Genomic DNA, 16,186 nt, shown 5'->3' on the forward strand with positions numbered 1-16,186 from the left:
GTGTCATGTAAGTTCTTATGTTCAGGTGCGTCTATGTTGTTTTGTAGTTTGTTAAAGTGTTTTCGTGTTTTTTCGTCTTTACTTTAATAAATCATGTCATATCACGACGCTGCATATTGGTCATCTGATCCATCTCTCCTCGTCCGAGGAGGAGGAAGAGCTAGAGAATCGTTACAGCTTGTGTGGATATTTTAGTATATGGTGGTTAGCTAGAGTCTAGACTACCTGTGTTCAGTGCTTCATTTGTACCAGAATGCATACAGAAATCTCCTTTATAATAAAGCATTGCATGCATATCAGTGCATTTGCATAGTGGCATAGAGCAGTAGAGTAGAGGCGCTTGCACACATGGGGAACATTTTTATTAGCATGGGGTCCGGGAAAAAATGGGCCTTTTTATAAACGCATTTCGTGCAATTATACGTCCTTTTACATGACTGGAGGCTGGCAAAATCTATTTTACAGCACAAATGATAGAAATGACAGACTACTTTGACACTGACAAACTAAGAATCTAAGTTCAATAAAAACAACCTTGTCTTGAATCCACCAAGAGCTCAGGCCTCGGTCTGTGGAGACACACATATGAGGAGGCAATTATAGTCCTAAAAAAGCTTTCCAGTTTCACTGACTCAGATGCTCAGATCACTCTCCGGCGATGGCTTATGAGCTCATGCCAAAGGCATTTCTCTCCTGTCCACAGCTAGGCTATTTTTTTCAAAGAATAGCCTCTTCTGAATTATTTAATTTCTTTCTAAACCGACCAACCTCATCTCATAGACTAGAAGTAAAATAGTAAATGTGAATCCAGGACACTGAAATTAGTATGATATGTTACGTTTGGTATGGTTACATAAGACAGAAGGTCCCACAATAACGCCTGTGCGTTTTGTATGTCTAACCCCTTTTAAACTTTGTGTGTTTTAGCTACAGAAGTGAATCAATGGATTGATAAATATCTGTTCATGTGCCTAACAGAAAGGGTAGTCATTTTTTCACATTTAATACATAGCAACGGGAAGTTTCCTTATAAGTTGAGTAGTAGCAAAACAATACAGGAAATTCAATGAGCAGCCCAACCCTAAATTTGACCTATGCACATCAATAGCATGTCCAGTAACCTGAGTTTGCGGTAAAAGCCTTGTGTAATATCTCAAATTTAAGGTTAGGCTGTTAATTAGATGTTTTTTTAATGTTTTACTCCTATTTCCATGCCATGGGACCATGTTAGATTGTGTTGAAGGAAGTGAATGAAATTAATTCTATGTGGAAAAAACAAATCATGGGGAAGAGCCCCCCAGTCCAGAACCCCCCCCCCAAATCTCCAATCAAAGTTATTCCCCTGTCTGTCACCATGTGCTGTGTCTAATGTTTATAATGTGGAGTCATACACAGTCAGAGAATCTAAATATTTACAGATGCAGGTTTACCATTGTGTGCTGCTAGTTTGGCCAGGTCTCACTTGTAAAACAAGTGTCTACTCTCAATGAGAGAGAGAGAGAAAGAGAGACTCACCATCCAGGAATTTCAAAGTTACAACAGGTTGTGGAAATACTCATTTGTTTCTAGAAATGATATCTAAAATATGTCCAATATTTCTCAGACCTCTCACAGTAAATTAATTGGCTATTGATTGTTTTCTTGATATTTCCACTCCTTACAGTAAGATTTTTTTTCCTATTGACTAAAATAGGCGGTGCATTTTTATAACTATTTCATATAAACTATTAATGAATAATGAACTTTATTATTATTTTATCATCCAACCTTTATGTAAGGATGACAATCCCTTAAATTGTTGATATTTCCATCCATTCATACAATTATGTCATAGAGACTATAGTCCATGATATTTCATGCCCAGTGTTAACTGTATGATTAAGCTGTGAGCCCACTGCACCCTTTGTAAATAGCACCCTAAACAATGCATGCGTTTGTGTGTGACCACTGAAAGGTTGAGGTCAGGCATCATGAGTTTGTGATGGGCGGGGATTCTCCTGAAAGCTAATGACGGAACAGTCAGCCCAAACTGCTTCGAAATACAATACATTTTTATGAATGTCTTTCTCTCTCTCTCCTCTGTTTACATTTCTCTCTCTCAATCTCTCTCTCTCCCTCCCATCGTGCTCTCCCTCTCTCTCCCTCTGTTTACATTTCTCTCTCTCAATCTCTCTCTCTCCCTCCCATCGTGCTCTCCCTCTCTCTCCCTCTGTTTACATTTCTCTCTCTCAATCTCTCTCTCTCCCTCCCATCGTGCTCTCCCTCTCTCTCCCTATGTTTCTCTTTCACTGAAACTTTATTGGAGCAGGTTCTTTTGTTTGCCAGTTCTAATGGAACTCTTTCATTCCTTCAGCCTCCAGTGTTATTTCAACACTTTCCTTTGATTCAAACCGCTTGAACAGCATCACAAAAGGAGGTCCCAATGCTAACGTAAGGTAAGAGTTTCAACAGTTAAACAATTTCCTGTAACATCAGAAACTGTAGGAGGTCTTAGAAAAGCGTCCTCCTCCCTCTCATACACTCTCCTCCCACCACTTCTTCGCTCTCAAGCCAAAGGTACCTCAGTCTTTCTTTTCTCCCAGGACCGGATAGTTCCAGACCCTCAGCCCAGTCGTTCACCCCAGGAATCCTTCAGGTATTTGGGCCAGGGATTAGAGATTCTCCCCTTAGGAGACCATGGTCTGGGGGGGATAAGGTGGAGAGGAGTATTATGCTCTGCAGTATACAACGCCGTTCAGGTCACGGTCGTCTTGGTTATTTGACGCGTTAAATAGTCTTATTTGATTTATCATTCATTTTGACAAACAAGTGTTCATTTTGACAAACAAGACCTGAACGGCCTTTCATACTGTTGTAGAGGTTTGGGGTAAAGAGCTAGCCTAAAGCCTGGGATACAGACAGTCACTTGTAAATGTTTATCTACTAATTCATCTGGTATGGAGCCTACACATGTAGGATCTTAATTTGATCACCCTCTTGCTGGAGAACTTAAACGTTTGTAATTTCCACTTTGAAAAGTATCAACCCCTACAAAACGTCCACTAATTATAATCCACATAATAGTTCACTTTTCCTGTTGCTGCAGGATATTATTCCTGCTGTAGCAAACTGGCTCAAATTAAGATCCAACATCTGTATCATATCATGTTTTCTACAGCAGTATTTGTGTTATAGGAGAGATTTATGTTGGTCTGTCTTCTGTTAAATAGTATTATTATGAGAAGAGAGGAGAAGCTGTTAAAATTACTGTGTTGAAAGGGAGTGTCTTTCTGTCATCTACAGTTAGTCGTGAGGAAATCCTTGTTAGGGTGTGGCACTACTTGTGTACTTACATTGATAATGTGAGTTCATGAATACATGATGAGATAGCACAGAGCTGGAGGAAATTGACTGGCCGTATTTACTCTGAGTAGGAGCCAACTCAGGGTAGAGTTCACAGGAGGTTGGTGGCACCTTAATTGGGGAGGATGGCTCGTGGTAATGGCTGGAGCGGAATGAGTGTAATGGTGTAAAAAAAAACATCAAATTTCCATGTGTTGGATGCCATTCCATCCACTCCGTTCCAGACATTATTATGAGCCATCATTATGAGCCCCCGTCAGCAGCCTCCACTGGTAGAGTGTAAACACTGACACACAACCTCAGTATGTTTACTGTACAGGCTCACAACAAAAACAAAAAAAGAAGAAGTCTTTTTTAAATTTTACCCCCTTTTTCATGGTATCCAATTGTTAGTAATTTCTATCTTGTCTCATCGCTACAACTCCCGTACCGGGAGAGACGAAGGTCGAAAGCCATGCGTCCTCCGAAACACAACCCAACCAAGCCGCACTGCTTCTTTAACACAGCGCGCCTCCAACCCAGAAGCCAGCCGCACCAATGTGTCGGAGGAAACACCGTGCACCTGGCGACCTTGGTTAGCATGCACTGCGCCCGGCACGCCACAGGAGTCGCTGGTGCTCAATGGGACAAGGATATCCCTACCGGCCAAACCCTCCCTAACCCGGACGACGCTATGCCAATTGTGCATCGCCCCACGGACCTCCCGGTCACGGCCGGCTGCGACAGAGCCTGGGCGCGAACCCAGAATCTCTGGGGGCACAGCTAGCGCTGCGATGCAGTGCCCTAGACCACTGCGCCACCCGGGAGGCCTCAGACTCACAACTTAATATAGCTTGAATATATAGTTACAGTACGCAATTTCATACTATAGAAAAACACAACCATACTAACAGCTTTACTGTACAATACAGATACACTACTTCAGAATGCAGATGTATTATTCACTACAATACAGATACACTACTTCAGAATGCAGATGTATTACTCACTACAATACAGATACACTACTTCAGAATGCAGATGTATTATTCACTACAATACAGATACACTACTTCAGAATGCAGATGTATTACTCACTACAATACAGATACACTACTTCAGAATGCAGATGTATTACTCGCTACAATACAGATACACTACTTCCGAATGCAGATGTATTACTCACTACAATACAGATACACTACTTCAGAATGCAGATGTATTATTCACTACAATACAGATACACTACTTCAGAATGGAGATGTATTACTCACTACAATACAGATACACTACTTCAGAATGCAGATGTATTACTCACTACAATACAGATACAATACTTCAGAATGCAGATGTATTACTCACTACAATACAGATACACTACTTCAGAATGCAGATGTATTACTCACTACAATACAGATACACTACTTCAGAATGCAGATGTATTACTCACTACAATACAGATACTCTACTTCAGAATGCAGATGTATTATTCACTACAATACAGATACACTACTTCAGAATGCAGATGTATTACTCACTACAATACAGATACTCTACTTCAGAATTCAGATGTATTACTCACTACAATACAGATACTCTACTTCAGAATGCAGATGTATTATTCACTACAATACAGATACAATACTTCAGAATGCAGATTTATTATTCACTACAATACAGATACACTACTTCAGAATGCAGATATATTATTCATTACAAGAACAGTTGCACTACTTCATCCATGTCCAAGTACACCATTTAGATAATGTGAAAGCTTTAGTAGGCTATCCAGAGGCTTTATCAAATCAATAAGAGGAGAGATAGAGGGACATAGGGGAGGGAAACAGGGGGAGTCCACTGTCTCAAGGTAACGTTTACAACATTACTCCTTCTTAATGGGTTTATACAGCCGCCAGATAACATATAGCTAGCCTCAATTTCCAAGCTTACTTATAGCCAAGTGATGAACAAGACATGGGAGTATTAACATATAGCAGGTTTTCTTTTATCCTGGTTCTGGGGACCAACAGAGGTGCACATATTTGTTCTTGCCCATCACTAACACCACCTGATTCAGCCAGTAAAATGCTTGATATTAAGTTGATTTGTTTAAACAGGTGTGTTAGTAATGGCCTTGTAGCAGTACAGAGTAGTACAGACTAATGAGCAGTGGTGGTTCTAGTGGCGGTTCTAGCTTCAAACTAGGTTTCCTGTTTGCTTATTTCCTTATACAGCTGACTGAGTGTGGTCTTAGTGCCGGCATCTGTCTGTGGTGGTAAATAAACAGCCACCAAAAATATAGATGAAAACTCTGTTGGCAAATAGAATAGCACACTCCGGTAAGACACTATCTAGCCGGTGCAACGTATATCCCGCAAGCTGAATATCCATGTCATCATTCAGCCATGATTCCATGAATCATAAGATGATACATTGTTTGATGTCCAGTTGGTAGGATATTCATGATCGTACCGCGTCTAATTTATTGTCCAATGATTGTACGTTGGCAAGTAATATTTACGGTAATGGTAATGGCTCCCACTCGCCTTCTGCGGATCCTTACGAGGCACCCTGCTCTGTGTCCTCTGTACCTGCATCTCTTTCTCTTGCCAATAACGGGGATGTTGACCTTGTTGGGTGTTCGAAGTATGTCCTCTGCGTCCTGTTTGATGAAGAAAAAAAATCTTTGTATAATCCAAGGTGAGTGATCGCTGTCCTGATATCCAGAAGCAATTTTTTGCATTAAGATACGGTGGCAGAACATTATGTACAAAATAAGTTACAAATAACGCAAAAAACCCGCATAATAGCACAATTGGTTGGGTGCCTGTAAAACTGCTGGCATTTCTTCCAGCGCCATTTTTTAGATGAGGGACAATGGTCGCTACTGTTTCTCTCCATGCTTGAGTTGAGGTTAATTAGGGATAGGGGGCGACATTTTCACTTTTGGATGAATTGGTGCCCAAATTAAACGGCCTCGTACTCTGTCCTAGATCATATGATATGCATATTATTATTACTATTGGATAGAAAACACTCTGAAGTTTCTAAAACTGTTTGAATTATATCTGTGAGTAAAACAGAACTTATATGGCAGGCAAACTTCCAAACAGGAAGTGAAAATTCTGAAATGGGTCGCTGTGAAAGGCATCGCCTATTCAATTGCCTTATATTTATGGATCTGTATGCACTTCATACGCCTTCCACTAGATGTCAACAGGCAGTAGAACGTGGAATGAAGCGTCTAGCCTGATGTGGGACCGAATGAGAGCCTTTGGAGTGACAGGTCAGGCATATTGCCACGCGCATTGGGAATGTAATGTCATTGTCTGCAATGCGTTAGATAGACATGAAGAAATGCTCCGTCTGGGACATTATTGGATATATATGAGAAAAACATCCTGAAGATTGATTCTCAACTGAGTTTGACCAGTTTATTTGAGTTGTAATATCACTTTTTGAAGTTTTCGTTCATTAGCGTAAAGTTCTCTGGACACGTGAGCGACACATGCTAGCCAAAGTTGCTAATTCGACAGAAGTAATGTACATTATAAAACAAAACAACGATTTATTTTGGAACTAGGATTCCTGGCACTGCATTCTGATGAAAGTTCATCAAAGGTAAGGGAATATTTATGATGTTATTTCGTATTTCTGTTGACTCTGTTGACTCCAACATGGCGGATAATGGCTGAGCGCTGTCTCAGATTATTGCATGCTGTGCTTTTTACTAAAGTTATTTTTTAAATCTAACAGTGGTTGCATTAAGAACCAGTGTATCTTCAATGATATGTTAAACATGTATCTTTCATCAAAGTTTATGATGAGTATTTCTGTATTTCACGTGGCTATCTGTAATTACTTTCGCTATTTTGGAGCCATTTCTGAACATGGCGCCAATGTAAAACCGCGATTTGTGGCTATAAATATGCACATAATCGAACAAAACATAAATGTATTGTATAACATGATGTCATGTGACTGTCATCAGATGAAGTTGTTCAAAGGTTATGATTAATTTTATCTCTATTTGTGGGTTTTGTGAAAGCTATTTTTTCTGTGAAAAAATGGCGGTGTGTTTTTGGATATTGTGGTGAGCTAACATAAATATATGTTGTGTTTTCGCTGTAAAACATTTAAAAAATCGGACATGTTGTCTGGATTCACAAGATGTTTATCTTTCCTTTGCTGTATTGGACTTGTGATTTCATGAAATTATATTCCATTATATTTAAGTCTCTTCTGGGAACCCCTTAACAACCACAATGTGGTTGTGTTTCATTGGTTAGACCAGATAATAGGGATCCAGCTCACATTTCAGTTCCACAGTTCAAGATCCCCAGTCTAGAAAAGTACAAGAGTGGAACTGTGTTAAATCTGTGACATTTAACACCACTCAACAACACCATAAGACTGTGTTAGTCCACTGAGCTAAAGTATGGGCTTCAAAGACAGATGGTTATAGGATAGTCACACACTGTTGAGAGATGAGGAAAAACATAAAAAATAAGTAGGGAAGGTATAGAAACTCTGACCAGGTGCTTAATATAACATAATACAACATAATAATATAATGCAACACAACAACATTGGCTGTAGTGACCATAACATTGTGGCAATAACAAGGAAAGCCAAAGTGCCAAAGGTTGGGGCTTAAAGTAAGTTATAAGAGATCACACAAAATATTTTCTCAGGACTCTTTTGTTGAAGATGTAAAACATTTATGTTGATCTGATGCGTATGGGGAAGTGAATCCAGATGCAGAACTGGAAGTATTTTTAAATACTTCCCCTGAATTGATGATGCATTGAAAAATTGTATGGTTCAAAGACGTGATGCAAAAGAGCTGCTCAGGTTATTGCTTGACATACTGTCAATTGAGAAATGTTGTGACTAAGCTTAACAAAAATAATACATTATATTACCAAATTAATAAATGACATAAAACACAATGGGAAAAATACTTTGGAGTACCTAAAATGATTTCATGGGCAGAAAACCCAATTAATCTCGATTGTTCATTGAAGTTGATGGGTCATTTACAACAAAACCTTTTGGTGTTGCAAATCATTTCAATGACTATCTCACTAGTAAAGTGGAAAAACTCAGAATGGAAATGACAACACTGAACAGGGAATTGTCATATTTTTGTATAAAATATCTAACAATGAAATAGAAGGGTTATTGTTTTGAATTTGGTCAAGTTAGTGTGGGAGAGGTGGAAAAACTATTGTTATCCATCAACAATGATAGGCCACCGGGTATAGACAATACTGATGGGAAACTATTGAGAATGGTAGCACACTGCATTGTCACCACTATTTGCTATATCTTTAACCAAAGCCTAAAGGAGTGTGTGTCCACAGGTGTGGAAGGAAGCTACATGAATTCCATTTCTTAAAATAGTAAAACACCCTTTGCTGGCTCTAACAGCCGCCCAATCAGTTTGCTGCCTGTTCTTAGTAAATTGATGTAGAGAATTGTGTTTAACCAAATACAATGTTGTTTTTCAGATGTAACTACTGATTTTCATTATGTCTATAGAGAAGGGCACTCAACGTGTACTGCACTGACTCAGGGGTCAGGCGATTGGTTAAAATAAATTAATAATAATATAATAGTTGGAGCTGTATTGTTAGATTTCAGTGCAGCTTATCATGTTATTGATCATAAATTGCTATTGAAGAAACTCACTTGCTTTGGCTTTACATCACCTGCCATGACATTGTTGGAGAGTTATTTATCCAATAGAACCCAGGGAGTGTTTTTCAATGGAAACTTCTCTAACATCAGACATGTACAATGTGGTGTCCCTCAGGGCAGTTGCCTTGGGCCATTAGTCTTCTCTTTTTTTCCAATGAATGCCACTGGTCGTACACAAAGCTAGAATGACTGTATGTGAATGATTACACACTCTATATGTCAGCACCCAAAGCCAGGGAGCTCACTGAAATTATAAATAAGGAGTTACAGTCAATATCAGAATGAGTGATTAATAATAAACTGTACTAGTTGTTAAGGCTCTGGTCTTGTCTCATCTTGATTACTGTACAGGTAATATGGTCAAGTTCAGAAAAGACCTAGCAAAGCTGTAGCTGGCTCAAAACATAACAGCACGCCTTGCCCTGAACTGCACACATAAGTAACATCAACAACATGCATTCCAGTCTTTCCTGGTTAAGTGGTGGATGAGAGATGAACTGCTTCTTACTTTTTATTTGATGACTTTATTATTTTTCATTCCTTAAACGAATAATCTAATCTCTGCTCAGGCAGTAGCAGTCAGCCAGCGAGGCCATCTAAAGGTATATGGTCCCCATACAGTACTGTCTTTACTAATACTATTTAGCTACCCTGCCTAAGTAGAGTGCCTTCGGAAAGTATTCAGACCCCTTTACTTTTTCCACATTTTGTTACATTACAGCCTTATTCTAAAATTGATAAAATTGTTTTTGTTCTCATCAATCTACACGTAATACTCCATCATGACAAAGCAAAAACATTTTTTGGGAAGGTGAACCTTTGCCCCAGTCTGAGGTCTTGAGCGCTCTGCAGCAGGTTTTCATTAAGGATCTCTCTGTACTTTTCTCTGTTCATCTTTCCCTCAATCCTGACAAGTCTCCCAGTCCTTGCAGCTGAAAAACATCTCCACAGCATGATTCTGCCACCACCATGCTTCACCGTAGGGATGGTGCCAGGTTTCCTCCAGATGTGACGCTTGGCATTCAGGCCAAAGAGTTCAATCTTGGTTTCATCAGACCAGAGAATCTTGTTTATCATGGTCTGATAGTCTTTAGGTGCCTTTTGGCAAACTCAAAGTGGGCTGTCATGTGCCTTTTGCTGATCAGGGGCTTCCGTCTGGCAACTATACGATAAAGGCCAGATTGGTGGAGATGGTTGTCCTTCTGGAAGTTTTTCCCATCTCCACAGAGGAACTCTGGAACTCTGTCAGAGTGACCATCAGGTTCTTTGTCACCTCCCTGACCAAGGCCCTTCCCCCTTGATTGCTCAGTTTGGCCGGGTGGCCAGTTCTAGGAGGAGTCTTGGTGGTTCCAAACTTCTTCCATTTAAGAATGATGGGGGCCACTATGTTCTTGGGGACCTTCAATGCTGCAGAACATTTTTGGTACCCTTCCGCAGATCTGTGCCTTCGAATTCATGGCTTGGTTTTGCTCTGACATGCAATATCAACTGTGGGACCTTACAGTATATAGACAGGTGTGTGCCTTTCCAAATCATGTCCAATCAATTGAATTTACCACAGGTGGACTCTAATCAAGTTGTAGAAACATCTCAAGAATGATCAACGGTAACAGGATGCACCTGAGCTCAATTTCGAGTCTCATAACAAAGGGTCTGAATACCTATGTAAATAACGTATTTCAGTTTTTTATTTTTAATAAACATTAAAAAAACTGTTTTCGCTTTGTCATTCTGGGGTGTTGCGCGTAGATTTTTGAGGAATAAGACTGTAAAGTAACAAAATGTTGAAAAAGTCAAGAGGTCTGAATAGTTTTAGAAGGCAATATATGCTGCAAAGCTGTCTCACTTCAATCATTTTACTCGTTTGTCAAAGGAGATAAGGAATACTTTTTTTCTGTCCCTATCGTTGTGTTGTGTACATTCCTCATTGATGTTTTTGTGCATCGAACCTAACTTAGCAGGCTTAAAAGTGTATCCGTCCAGAGATCTGTATACAATGACGATGCCCTAACAATGAGAGTATTTTTCCCAAAGGCAGTAAGGCGGGTGAAAAGTTTTGCTCCGAAATAAACCCATAGAAACGCATTTGGCTTATTTTAGACAGATTTTGGCGAGAGTAAAACCTCTTGCTTCGTCTCTGATCTGTCTTTGAGCTAAAAAGAATTGCCACAATGGATTATGATCATTGCAGTTAATTACCACATTTCTGCACTGAATTACTTTGAATACTTGCTTTCAGCGGTCATTACCACTATCGTCCTTTCTGAACTTTGCGAGGCATTTCACTTCACCCATCTCTTCGCATAGCCCATCATATGCACTGTTTCTTAATAACCACAACTGGATGGATCCAGAAAGAATTGCTGTGGGAATAAATATCACTGAATGACAAAAATATTTGAATAAAAGTAGGCTAATGCAATTGAAAGCATCAAATTGTTCCTTACTGAAACTCCCAAAGTCATCCAATTGTTATAATACATTTTATTGAAGCAAATAGCTTACTGCATTTGGTCAACAACTTCAGTGCTGTTTCGGGCTGCTTTGAGACAAAAGCAGGGGACTGGTCTTAAAACTTCTTATGGCTGCAATCCCGGTAACGGGAGGATATGACAACAGCCAGTGAAAGTGCAGGGCGCCAAATTCAAAAACCAGAAATCTCATAATTAAAATTCCTCAAACATACATGTATCTTATACCATTTTTAAGGTAATCTTGTTGTTAATCCCACCAAAGTGTCCGATTTCAAATATGCTTTTCAGCGAAAGCACTACAAACGATTATGTTAGGTCACACCAAACCACAATAAGCACAGCCATTTTTCCAGCAAAAGATAGCAGTCACAAAAAGCAGAAATAGAGATAAAATGAATCACTAACCTTTGATAATCGTCATCAGATGACACTCATAGGACTTCATGTTACACAATACATGTATGTTTTGTTTGATAAGTTCATATTTATATAAAAAAATCAGAGTTTCCATTGGCGCGTTACATTCACTAGTTCCAAAAACATCCAGTGATAGTGCATAGCCACATCGTTTCAACAGAAATACTCATCATAAATGTAGATGATAATACAAGTTATACACATGGAATTATAGATATACCTCTCTTTAATGCAACCGCTGTGTCAGATTTCAAAAACACTTTACGGAAAAAGCAAACCATGCAATAATCTGAGACGGAGCTCAGAACAATAGCCAAATTAGCCGCCACGTTGGAGTCAACAGAAACCAGAAATTACATGATAAATATTCCCTTACCTTTGAGGATTGTTATCAGAATGCATTCCCAGGAATCCTAGTTTCACAATAAATTGTTGTTTTGTTCGATAATGTCCATTACTTATGTCCAAGTAGCTACTTTGCTTGCATGTGTAGTACACGTGTCCAAACGCTCTCGCAGATGCAGGCAAACGTCGGACGAAAACTTCAAAAAGTTATATTAAAAATCGAATAAACTGGTCAAAATAAGTAGATAATCAATCTTCAGGATGTTGTTATCATGTATATCCAATAACGTTCCAACCAGAGCATTCCTTCTGTCTGTAGAAGTTATGGAATGCAAGGCGATATCATAAGGAAGGTGCGTGACCAGGAACTGGCAATCTGCCAGACCAGTGACTCATTCCCCTCTCATCCGGCCCCACAACACAGTATCAACTTCATTCAACGTTCTACCGACTGTTGACATGTAGTGGAAGGCGTAGGAAGTGCAAACAGATCCATATAATACAGGGAATTGATTAGGAGATGAGTTTAACATCGACCATCCTCAGAATTTCCACTTCCTGTTTGGATTTTTTCTCAGGTTTTTGCCTGCCATATGAGTTCTGTTATACTCACAGACATAATTCAAATAGTTTTAGAAACTTCCTATCCAATACTAATAATAATATACATATATTAGTAACTGGGACTGAGGAGCAGGCCGTTTACTCTGGGCACCTTTCATCCAAGCTACTCAATACTGCCCCTGCAGCCATAACAAGTTTTTAACTTCTTAATTCAATTAATGTCCGATTTTTTTTTCTTTCCACTTAGTCTCTGTTTGGATATTGGTTATAGGCTACAGTTAGGTTGTGGAAATGTTAGCTACGTTGAGGTGAGTGCTGCTCATGATCATCTTGTCAAATTGGCTTATTTATTGCCCTTGATCAGAACATTTTTCCAACATGCTAATGTAGCTTAAGAAATAGATTATTTTGCTCTTCAGTCGCTTAGTAGCCTAGGCCTACTACTGACAAAAAGCCTGTCACTTGTCCTAATCAATGTGATTTTGTTTCACTGAATCTCAGTGTGTATATTTAGTTAATTCTCTGGCTGGGCAAATATGTGGAGGTGGTATAGCTCATCTATTCGTTTTCTCATCTCTCTGCTCTTTAAATACTTGATACTTTTATTTCTTATTCTTATCCGTATTTTTTTTGAAGCTGCATTGTTGGTTAGGGGCTCGTAAGTAAGCATTTCACTGTAAGGTCTACACCTGTTGTATTTGGCGCATGTGACTAATACAATTTTATTTTATTTGATTTGATTATCACTGATTAGAACCATTTAGCATGCAGTAATGTAGCCTAAATCAAGTGCATTATATATAGGCAACTTCAAAAACCTGCAGAGGTTGAAAAAGAGATGAAACGTGGATGTATGACAGCGGTTCCACACTTTCCTGTGATGCAAGCTGTGTGGGAAAATTTGTATTTGTATTTTATTCTGTTATAGTCCATTATATACTTATTCTACCATAACATATATATTTGTTGACAACAAACTAAATAACTATTGATTTTATGTAGCCTATAGGCTCAAAATATGCTATTTTGTTCTTTTGAAAATTCCTTTTAGTCTTATAATGTTTCATAGGACTTCTTAAAAACATTTCCGGATTAATTTCGATTTTTTATTTCGTGGTATCCAATTGGTAGTTAGTCTTGTCTCATTGCTGCAACTCTCGTACAGACTCAGGAGAGGCGAAGGTCGCGAGCCGTGCATCCTCCGAACACAACCCAACCAAGCCGCACTGCTTCTTGACAGAATGCCCACTTAATCCGGAAGCCAGATGCACCAATGTGTCGGAGGAAACACCGTACATCTGGCAACCATGTCAGTGTGCACTGCGCCTGGCCCGCCACCGGAGTCGATAGTGCGCAATGGGACAAGGACATCCCTGCCAGCCAAACCCTCCCCTAACCCGGACAATGCTGGGCCAATTGTGTGCCACCCCATGGGTCTCCCGGTCGAGGCCGGCTGCGACAGAGCCTTTACTCAAACTCAGAATCTCTAGTGGCACAGCTAGCACTGCGATGCAGTGCCTTAGACCACTGCCCCACTCGGAGGCCCAATGAGATTTTTTTTTACAGGCAACATACCTTAACATCTTTCTGTGGGGTATCAGTGTGTCAGTGTTTTTTACTATTCATGTTTTTGTTTTATTGTGGGCCCCAGGAAGAGTAGCTGATGCTTCTGCAAAAGCTAATGGGGATACAAATAAATAAACACAACACAACAGTTTCCCTCATTGCAGGTAGAGATCAGTCGAGATGGAGAAAGGTTATCCCGGGGATGGTACTTCCGCCCCTTACCCAGGACCTCCCATGAACTATGGGGGGATGGCAACGGGCCAGGGCCCCCAGCCAGGCTTGTACCCCCAGCCCCCAGGTGGATACCCTGCCTCCCCTGGTCCTCCACAACCAGGGTTCCAGCCTGGTCCCTACCAGGGAGGTGAGTGTCTACTGGTTCATATTGTACTTTAGAAGGCTGGAATTACTGTATATTGTGCGTGTGAAAACCAAGCATTTTTACAAATGGGTTTTTGCAACAAAAAATACCTCTAGCTTAGAATGTTTGTTTCTATATTTTTTCTTCTTCGCCATTATCAACTACATCTTAGAGACAACAGGACACACAACAAACACTTTTAAAATACACATTTGGGTCTATGGAGATGAATTGAAAGTTCTCTGCCCCTTGTGGCAACTACTGTAGATATGATACAATCAGCCCAAGCCAAGTCAGAACACACAACAACAACAAACAGCCTGATTGGCGGTTGTCTGCATGTCTGTCTCTCCTGCTCTTTGTTCACACTGGTGTAGAATGGACACATTGGAAAGTCCCCTGTCCTTCAGTTCTCCCAAACCATTCAAGCACTTATAAAGTATGAACATACTGTTTAAAAAGTTATCAATATGTTCATTGCATTGTGACCACATTGTGATTGGGATCTTACTCTCCCATTCAAGGTCCCCAAGCAGGTGTGTACCCACCTCCACCACAGTACACCTCTGGACCAGGTGGACCGGTGCCAGTCGGTGAGTTGATACTTCCACTTCCACCACACACACACACAGTGTTGTACAGCTAACCTTGTGGGGACACAAAATTCAGTCCCATTAAAAATCCTATTTTCCCTAACCCCTAACCTTAACCCTAACCCTAACTCTAACACCTACCCTTACCCTTACCCTAACCCTAACCTTAACCCCGAAACCTAACCTTAACCCTAAACGTAACCCTAGCTCTCTACCCTGACCCTAAAACTAACCCTAGCTCCTAACCCTAAACCTAATTCTTACCCTAACACTAATTCTAACATTAACCCTAAACCCCCTAGAAATAGCATTTGACCTTGCGGGGACTAACAAAGTGTCCCCAGTTGGTCACATTTTGGTTTGTTTACTATACTTGTGGGGACTACACACACACACACATGCACACACACATAATCAAAGGTTAATTGGGGTCAATGCGAGCTAAATAAGGAACTTACTCGAAGAGTAACCCAAATGCATGACATGACATGTTTGAACACAACTTGTGACTTCAACTTGTGACCCGAGTAGAATTATTTCCCCGGAATTGACCCAAACTGCCCCCTCCAACACTAGCTGTACATAGTTCAGACTGAAACAGTATCGTTTAGTCCAGTTGCCCACCACAGCGCATTCATATGAAAATGTGAACATATTCAGTCTCTGTGTGGGCAGCCTGAGCAGTGCCTGCTTGTACAGGAAGGCCCTGGACAGGAGAGGTGGGCGGGAACAGGAATTCATGGAAAGAATTGAACATAGTATTTTCAGGAATGAGAAAGGAAAGGGAAATACCGGGGAAAAAACTCACAGAATATCTATGAACTGTATCCAAAGCTGCTCTGAGA

At 40.1% G+C, this 16,186-nt stretch overlaps 1 long non-coding RNA gene across 3 annotated transcripts; it reads left to right on the forward strand.

Moving 5' to 3' along the window:
- Positions 1-2,284: 2,284 nt before the first annotated feature.
- LOC129832018 (uncharacterized) lies at positions 2,285-16,180 on the forward strand. 3 transcript variants are annotated; one of them, XR_008755853.1, is made up of 4 exons: positions 2,285-2,435; positions 2,551-2,635; positions 14,555-14,751; positions 15,273-16,180. It is a non-coding gene; the product is annotated as an uncharacterized LOC129832018 (long non-coding RNA). The 3 variants fall into 3 exon arrangements; XR_008755854.1 differs by having other exon boundaries at positions 2,557-2,635; XR_008755852.1 differs by lacking the exon at positions 2,285-2,435 and having other exon boundaries at positions 2,520-2,635.
- The last annotated feature ends 6 nt before the right edge of the window (positions 16,181-16,186 follow it).

Source organism: Salvelinus fontinalis, chromosome 2, assembly GCF_029448725.1.
Source record: "Salvelinus fontinalis isolate EN_2023a chromosome 2, ASM2944872v1, whole genome shotgun sequence".
Taxonomy (NCBI): Eukaryota; Metazoa; Chordata; class Actinopteri; order Salmoniformes; family Salmonidae; genus Salvelinus; species Salvelinus fontinalis.